The sequence below is a fragment of the Schistocerca piceifrons genome, chromosome 8, assembly GCF_021461385.2.
Source record: "Schistocerca piceifrons isolate TAMUIC-IGC-003096 chromosome 8, iqSchPice1.1, whole genome shotgun sequence".
In the NCBI taxonomy this organism is placed as follows: Eukaryota; Metazoa; Arthropoda; class Insecta; order Orthoptera; family Acrididae; genus Schistocerca; species Schistocerca piceifrons.
Genome location: NC_060145.1, coordinates 250,126,900 through 250,134,962, shown reverse-complemented (window position 1 = coordinate 250,134,962; position 8,063 = coordinate 250,126,900).

Genomic DNA, 8,063 nt, shown 5'->3' with positions numbered 1-8,063 from the left:
CAACAACTATCTCCACGAACAGTTCGACGACGTTTGCAGCAGCATGGACTATCAGCTCGCAGACCATGGCTGCATTTACCCTTGACGCTGCATCACAGACAGGAGATGTACTCAACGACGAACCTGGGTTCACGAACGGCAAAACGTCGTTTTTTCGGATGAACCCAGGTTCTGTTTACAGTATCATGATGGTCGCATCCGTGTTTGGCGACACCTCGGTGAATGCACATTGGAAGCGCGTATTCGTCATCGCCATACTGGCGTATCACCCGGCGTGATGGTATTTGGTGCCATTGGTTACACGTCTCGGTCACCTCTTGTTCGCACTGACGGCACTTTTAACAGTGGGCGTTACATTTCAGATGTCTTACGACCCGGGCTCTACCCTTCATTCGATCCCTGCGAAACCCTACATTTCAGCAGGATAATGCACGACCGCATGTTGCAGGTCCTGTACGGGCCTTGTTGGATACAGAAAATGTTCAATTGCTGCCATGGCCAGCACGTTCTCCAGATCTCTCACTAACGTCTGGTCAATGGTGGGCGAGCAACTGGCTCGTCACAATACGCCAGTCACTTGTCTTGGCTCAAAATGGCTCTGAGCACTATGGGACTCAACTGCTGTGGTCATAAGTCCCCTAGAACTTAGAACTACTTAAACCTAACTAACCTAAGGACATCACACACATCCATGCCCGAGGCAGGATTCGAACCTGCGACCGTCGCGGTCGTGCGGTTCCAGACTGTAGCGCCTTTAACCGCTCGGCCACTAGTCACTTGTCTTGATGAACTGTGGTATCGTGGTGAAGCTTCATGGGCAGCTGTACCTGTACACGCTATGCAAGCTCTGTTTGACTCAATACCCAGGCGTATCAAGTCCGTTATTACGTCCGGAGGTGGTTGTTCTGGGTACTGATTTCTCAGGAGCTATGCACCCAAATTGCGTGAAAATGTAATATGTCAGTTCTAGTATAATATATTTGTCCAATGAATATCCGTTTATCATCTGTATTTCTTCTTGTCGTAGCAATTGTAATGGCCGGTAGTGTACTTTTGTGTCCTATATTATCTTTGAAAGTTCCTCGTGACAAATGACCACTTCCAGCCTTTAGCATTTTCTGTGTTTTCTCACTCGCGAGCACGTTCCTAACATACACTGTGTCCAGTAATTGATGTTTGAAGTAAGGGCAGTCCTTGGCTAGTCGGGACGGGAAGTCTGGGCCACGTTGTTTGGACGAGCAGACTCTCGGCCAATTAGAACCTTGTGCTGCTTCGTGTCAGTAACGCGTGGGCAGCGTTGTAATGGGACAAATCTAAAATGGAATAATCTTATCGAATTTATTGGCCGGCATATCCTCTTCGGGGTTAGGCCGTCGCATTGCAAGTCTCTTTAGTTGACGCCACTTTCGGCGACTTGCGTGTCAATGATAATGAAGATGATGATGAAGGACGCCCAACACCCAGCCGCTTGCCGGGAATCGAACCCGGGACCCCTTGCGTGGTAGGCGGTAACGCTATCGTTGCGCTACGGTGTCGGACAGGACATATGTAGATGAGACACAGACTTATTAATGGGCCCTGAAGGAAGCACGACTTTGTGTAATGCAGCTGTCGGCTGAGACGTCGTTAGTGGACGGGACTGATATGAATACTAGCGATTAGTTTGCTTTCTGCATACTCTTGTTACGAGCTACGAGTTACTGTTAGGTAAAGTCCTGGGCTACACTGCTTAGCGTGTTAATTCAGTGCAACGTTTTCAGATTTGTAACAATTCCCTGGTAGTGAAACATGGACTGTGGCAAAACCGGAACACATGAGAATAGAAATATTTGAGGTGTGGTTCCTCAAAAGAATGCCGAAAGTCAGATACACAAATAAGGTAAGGAATGAGAAAAACTTCCGTAGGATCAGGGAGAATAGAAATATATGGTAATCACTGATTACAAGAAGGGATAGATTGACAGGACACCTATTAAGACATCAGAAAATAACTTTCATGGTACTAGAGGGACCTGTGGAGGGTAGCAACTGTAGAGGAGGACGGAGATTGGATTACATCGAGAAAATAACTGAGACGGTGATGGCAAGTGCTACCCTGAGATGGAAAGGTTGGCAAAGAGGTGGAATTCGTTGTCGTTTTAGTCAAACCAGTCAGAATTCTAACTCCCCACCTCCCTCCCCCCCTCCCCTGAAATAAAGAGAATCATTACGGATGACAGGCTTCAGCATGCTTTCTGTTCTGAGATAATTTCGATTAGCGTGGGTCAAAGTAGGTTTCTCAGTTCTAGCTACAAAGTGTAGTTCATTCATTTAACCATTCTTGATATTTCCTCATGGTTCTGTGTAAATTGCTTATTATGTAGCGATATAGATTGTCACCCCCCCATGAACCATGGACCTTGCCGTTGGTGGGGAGGCTTGCGTGCCTCAGCGATACAGATAGCCGTACCGTAGGTGCAATCACAACGGAGGGGTATCTGTTGAGAGGCCAGACAAACGTGTGGCTCCTGAAGAGGGGCAGAAGCCTTTTCAGTAGTTGCAAGGGCAACAGTCTGGATGATTGACTGATCTGGCCTTGTAACAATAACCAAAACGGCCTTGCTGTGCTGGTACTGCGAACGGCTGAAAGCAAGGGGAAACTACAGCCGTAATTTTTCCCGAGGGCATGCAGCTTTACTGTATGGTTACATGATGATGGCGTCCTCTTGGGTAAAATATTCCGGAGGTAAAATAGTCCCCCATTCGGATCTCCGGGCGGGGACTACTCAAGAGGATGTCGTTATCAGGAGAAAGAAAACTGGCGTTCTACGGATCGGTGCGTGGAATGTCAGATCCCTTAATCGGGCAGGTAGGTTAGAAAATTTAAAAAGGGAAATGGATAGGTTGAAGTTAGATATAGTGGGAATTAGTGAAGTTCGGTGGCAGGAGGAACAAGACTTCTGGTCAGGTGACTACAGGGTTATAAACACAAAATCAAATAGGGGTAATGCAGGAGTAGGTTTAATAATGAATAGGAAAATAGGAATGCGGGTAAGCTACTACAAACAGCATAGTGAACGCATTATTGTGGCCAAGATAGATACGAAGCCCACGCCTACTACAGTAGTACAAGTTTATATGCCAACTAGCTCTGCAGATGACGAAGAAATTGAAGAAATGTATGATGAAATAAAAGAAATTATTCAGATTGTGAAGGGAGACGAAAATTTAATAGTCATGGGTGACTGGAATTCGAGTGTAGGAAAAGGGAGAGAAGGAAACATAGTAGGTGAATATGGATTGGGGGACAGAAATGAAAGAGGAAGCCGCCTGGTCGAATTTTGCACAGAGCACAACATAATCATAACTAACACTTGGTTTAAGAATCATGAAAGAAGGTTGTATACATGGAAGAACCCTGGAGATACTAAAAGGTTTCAGATAGATTATATAATGGTAAGACAGAGATTTAGGAACCAGGTTTTAAATTGTAAGACATTTCCAGGGGCAGATGTGGACTCTGACCACAATCTATTGGTTATGACCTGTAGATTAAAACTGAAGAAACTGCAAAAAGGTGGGAATTTAAGGAGATGGGACCTGGATAAACTAAAAGAACAGAGGTTGTACAGAGATTCAGGGAGAGCATAAGGGAGCAATTGACAGGAATGGGGGAAATAAATACAGTAGAAGAAGAATGGGTAGCTTTGAGGGATGAAGTAGTGAAGGCAGCAGAGGATCAAGTAGGTAAAAAGACGAGGGCTAGTAGAAATCCTTGGGTAACAGAAGAAATATTGAATTTAATTGATGAAAGGAGAAAATATAAAAATGCAGTAAGTGAAACAGGCAAAAAGGAATACAAACGTCTCAAAAATGAGATCGACACGAAGTGCAAAATGGCTAAGCAGGGATGGCTAGAGGACAAATGTAAGGATGTAGAGGCCTATCTCACTAGGGGTAAGATAGATACCGCCTACAGGAAAATTAAAGAGACCTTTGGAGATAAGAGAACGACTAGTATGAATATCAAGAGCTCAGATGGAAACCCAGTTCTAAGCAAAGAAGGGAAAGCAGAAAGGTGGAAGGAGTATATAGAGGGTCTATACAAGGGCGATGTACTTGAGGGCAAGATTATGGAAATGGAAGAGGATGTAGATGAAGATGAAATGGGAGATATGATACTGCGTGAAGAGTTTGACAGAGCACTGAAAGACCTGAGTCGAAACAAGGCCCCCGGAGTAGACAATATTCCATTGGAACTACTGACGGCCGTGGGAGGGCCAGTCCTGACAAAACTCTACCATCTGGTGAGCAAGATGTATGAAACAGGCGAAATACCCTCAGACTTCAAGAAGAATATAATAATTCCAATCCCAAAGAAAGCAGGTGTCGACAGATGTGAAAATTACCGAACTATCAGCTTAATAAGTCACAGCTGCAAAATACTAACACGAATTCTTTACAGACGAATGGAAAACCTAGTAGAAGCCAACCTCGGGGAAGATCAGTTTGGATTCCGTAGAAACACTGGAACACGTGAGGCAATACTGACCTTACGACTTATCTTAGAAGAAAGATTAAGGAAAGGCAAACCTACGTTTCTAGCATTTGTAGACTTAGAGAAAGCTTTTGACAATGTTGACTGGAATACTCTCTTTCAAATTCTAAAGGTGGCATGGGTAAAATACAGGGAGCTAAAGGCTATTTACAATTTGTACAGAAACCAGATGGCAGTTATAAGAGTCGAGGGACTTGAAAGGGAAGCAGTGGTTGGGAAGGGAGTAAGACAGGGTTGTAGCCTCTCTCCGATGTTGTTCAATCTGTATATTGAGCAAGCAGTAAAGGAAACAAAAGAAAAATTCGGAGTAGGTATTAAAATTCATGGAGAAGAAATAAAAACTTTGAGGTTCGCCGATGACATTGTAATTCTGTCAGAGACAGCAAAGGACTTGCAAGAGCAGTTGAATGGAATGGACAGTGTCTTGAAAGGAGGATATAAGATGAACATCAACAAAAGCAAAACAAGGATAATGGAATGTAGTCTAATTAAGTCGGGTGATGCTGAGGGAATTATATTAGGAAATGAGGCACTTAAAGTAGTAAAGGAGTTTTTCTATTTGGGGAGCAAAATAACTGATGATGGTCGAAGTAGAGAGGATATAAAATGTAGGCTGGCAATGGCAAGGAAAGCGTTTCTGAAGAAGAGAAATTTGTTAACATCCAGTATTGATTTAAGTGTCAGGAAGTCATTTCTGAAAGTATTCGTATGGAGTGTAGCCATGTATGGAAGTGAAACATGGACGATAAATAGTTTGGACAAGAAGAGAATAGAAGCTTTCGAAATGTGGTGCTACAGAAGAATGCTGAAGATTAGATGGGTAGATCACATAACTAATGAGGAAGTATTGAATAGGATTGGGGAGAAGAGAAGTTTGTGGCACAATCTGACCAGAAGAAGGGATCGGTTGGTAGGACATGTTCTGAGGCATCAAGGGATCACCAATTTAGTATTGGAGGGCAGCGTGGAGGGTAAAAATCGTAGAGGGAGACCAAGAGACGAATACACTAAGCAGATTCAGAAGGATGTAGGTTGCAGTAGGTACTGGGAGATGAAAAAGCTTGCACAGGATAGAGTAGCATGGAGAGCTGCATCAAACCAGTCTCAGGACTGAAGACCACAACAACAACAACATAGATTGTCACGTGGTTTATCCTGCAATAATCACTAATTTGAGCAGAATCTGTCGGAATTTATTTAATTTGCTTACCGCTGTCAGACTGATAACTGAAAAATAGTTATTCTACATAACAAGCCATACGATACGCACTTTTGGATGAAGCTGCAGTAAAGGTCCCGCTACGATTGTAGTAAACGTGTTTATTCATATCAGCTGTTTCACAGGAAACATTTATTTGTGCAGCAGCACAACTGCTTCTTGCATTAGAGGCTAGCATTTGTACAACGGATGTGGTTCAAGTACGCTTCCTTGTCAATAATGACATTTTATCCCAATGTACGAAACTGTAAACTTGCTCTCGACGAGATGAATGTAGTATATTGACACTCAGTCTCCTCTTACAGTCAAAAATTTTGAAGAGGACTCAGCTTAAAGTCCAGAGAAGAAAGCAGGACACAAAAAAGAAACAAGGAATACTTTATTTATTTATTTACCAAGTAGTGTGGAATCACGCAAGCCCAAGTTACATGGTCGTGGAGTGAGTCAGTACATGGTTTAAGGAATGCTTATCAAAATATATGTAAACAAAGACTTGAAGAGCTAATAAAACAGGAAAGAGCAGAAAGTAGACGGATGAATAACACATCCCGAATGAAGATCTTTGCTACAGCGAGGAAGTCGTGTACAGACAGATGCGGTGTGCCTGCCGCAAGGAACGTTTTAACCTGTCTTTGAATACGTGTGGCTTCAAGTTTTTCAGTAATGACAGCGAAACTTTGCGGATAGTGCACACCTTTCTATACAAAGCCTAAGAAAATTTCTTTTTTTGAGTCATCAGTCTTCTGACTGGTCTGATGCTTTATCAGTCCACATAATTTTCAACGTTCGTCTGTTGCACCACATCTCAAATGCTTTGTTTCAGTTCTGTTCCGGTTTTCCTACAGCCCTTGTGTTACTACCATACAATGCTGTGGTCCAAACTTACATTATCAGGATTTTTTTCCTCAAATTAACGCTTATGTTTGATACAAATAGACTTCTTTCGGCCAGGAATGCCAATTTTTCCAGTGCTACTCTGCTTTTGATGTTCTCCTTGCCTAGGTAATAGAATTCCTTAACTTCATATACTTCGTGACTATCAATCCTAATGTAAAGTATCTTACTGTTCTCATTTCTGGTACTTCTCATTACATTCGTCTTTCTTCGATTTAGTTTGAGGCCCTCTTCTGTACTCATTAGATTGTTCTTTCCATTCAGCAGATCTTGTAATTCTTCTTCACATTCGCTTAGGATAGCAATGCCATCACCGAATAGTATTATTGATATCCTTCCATCGTTAATTTTAATTGTAATCATGATCCTTCCTTTAACTTCCATAATTGCTACCTCGATGTACAAATTGAACAGTAGGGGCGAAAGACTACATTCTTGTCTTACACCCTTTTTAATCCGAGCACTTCGTTCTTGGTGGTTCACTGTTATTATTCCCTCTTGGCTCTTCTGCATATTGTATATTACCAGTCTTACCCCCATTTTTCTCAGAATTTCGAACATCTTGCACCATTTTACATTGTTGAACGATTTTTCCAGGTCGATAAGTCCTATGAATGTGTCTTGACTTTTCTTTAGCCTTGCTTTCACTATCAACCGCAACGTAATAATTGCTTCTCTGGTGCCTTTATCTTTCCCAAAGCCAAACTGATCGTCATCCAACACATCCTCAATTTTCTTTCGCATTCTTCTGTATATTATTCTTGTCAGCAACTTGGATGGATGAAGTGTTAAGCTGACTGTGCGACAATTCTCGCACTTATCAGCTCATGCAGTCTTCGGAATTGTGTGGATGATGTTTTTCCGAAAGTCAGTTGGTACGTCGGCAGACTCATACATTTTACACATCAACGTGAACAGTCGTCTGTAGCCACTTCCCCCAATGATTTTAGGAATTCTGGTGGAATATTCCTTTCCCTTGAGCCTTATTTGATATTAAGTACTCTAAAGCTGTCTTAAATTCTGATTCTAATACTGGATCCCTCCTCTCCTCTACATCGACTCCTGTTTCTTCTTCTGTCACATAATGCAAATGTTCCCACTCATAGAGGCCTTCAATGTACTCTCTCTACATACTCGCTCTCTTCTCTGTATTTAATAGTGGAATTTCAGTTGCTTGCTTTTAATTTCACAGAAGGCTGTTTTGAGTTTCTTATATGTTGAGTCACTCCTTCACACCATCATTTTTTTGCTTTTTCTTCACATTTTTCATGCAGCCATTTCGTTTTGGATTCTATGCACAACCTGTTTGTTTTATTCCTCAGCGACTTGTATTTCTGTATTCATGTACTTTCCTGAACATTTCTGTGCTTCCTTTTTTCATCGATCAACTGAAGTATTTCTTCTGTTAGCCTC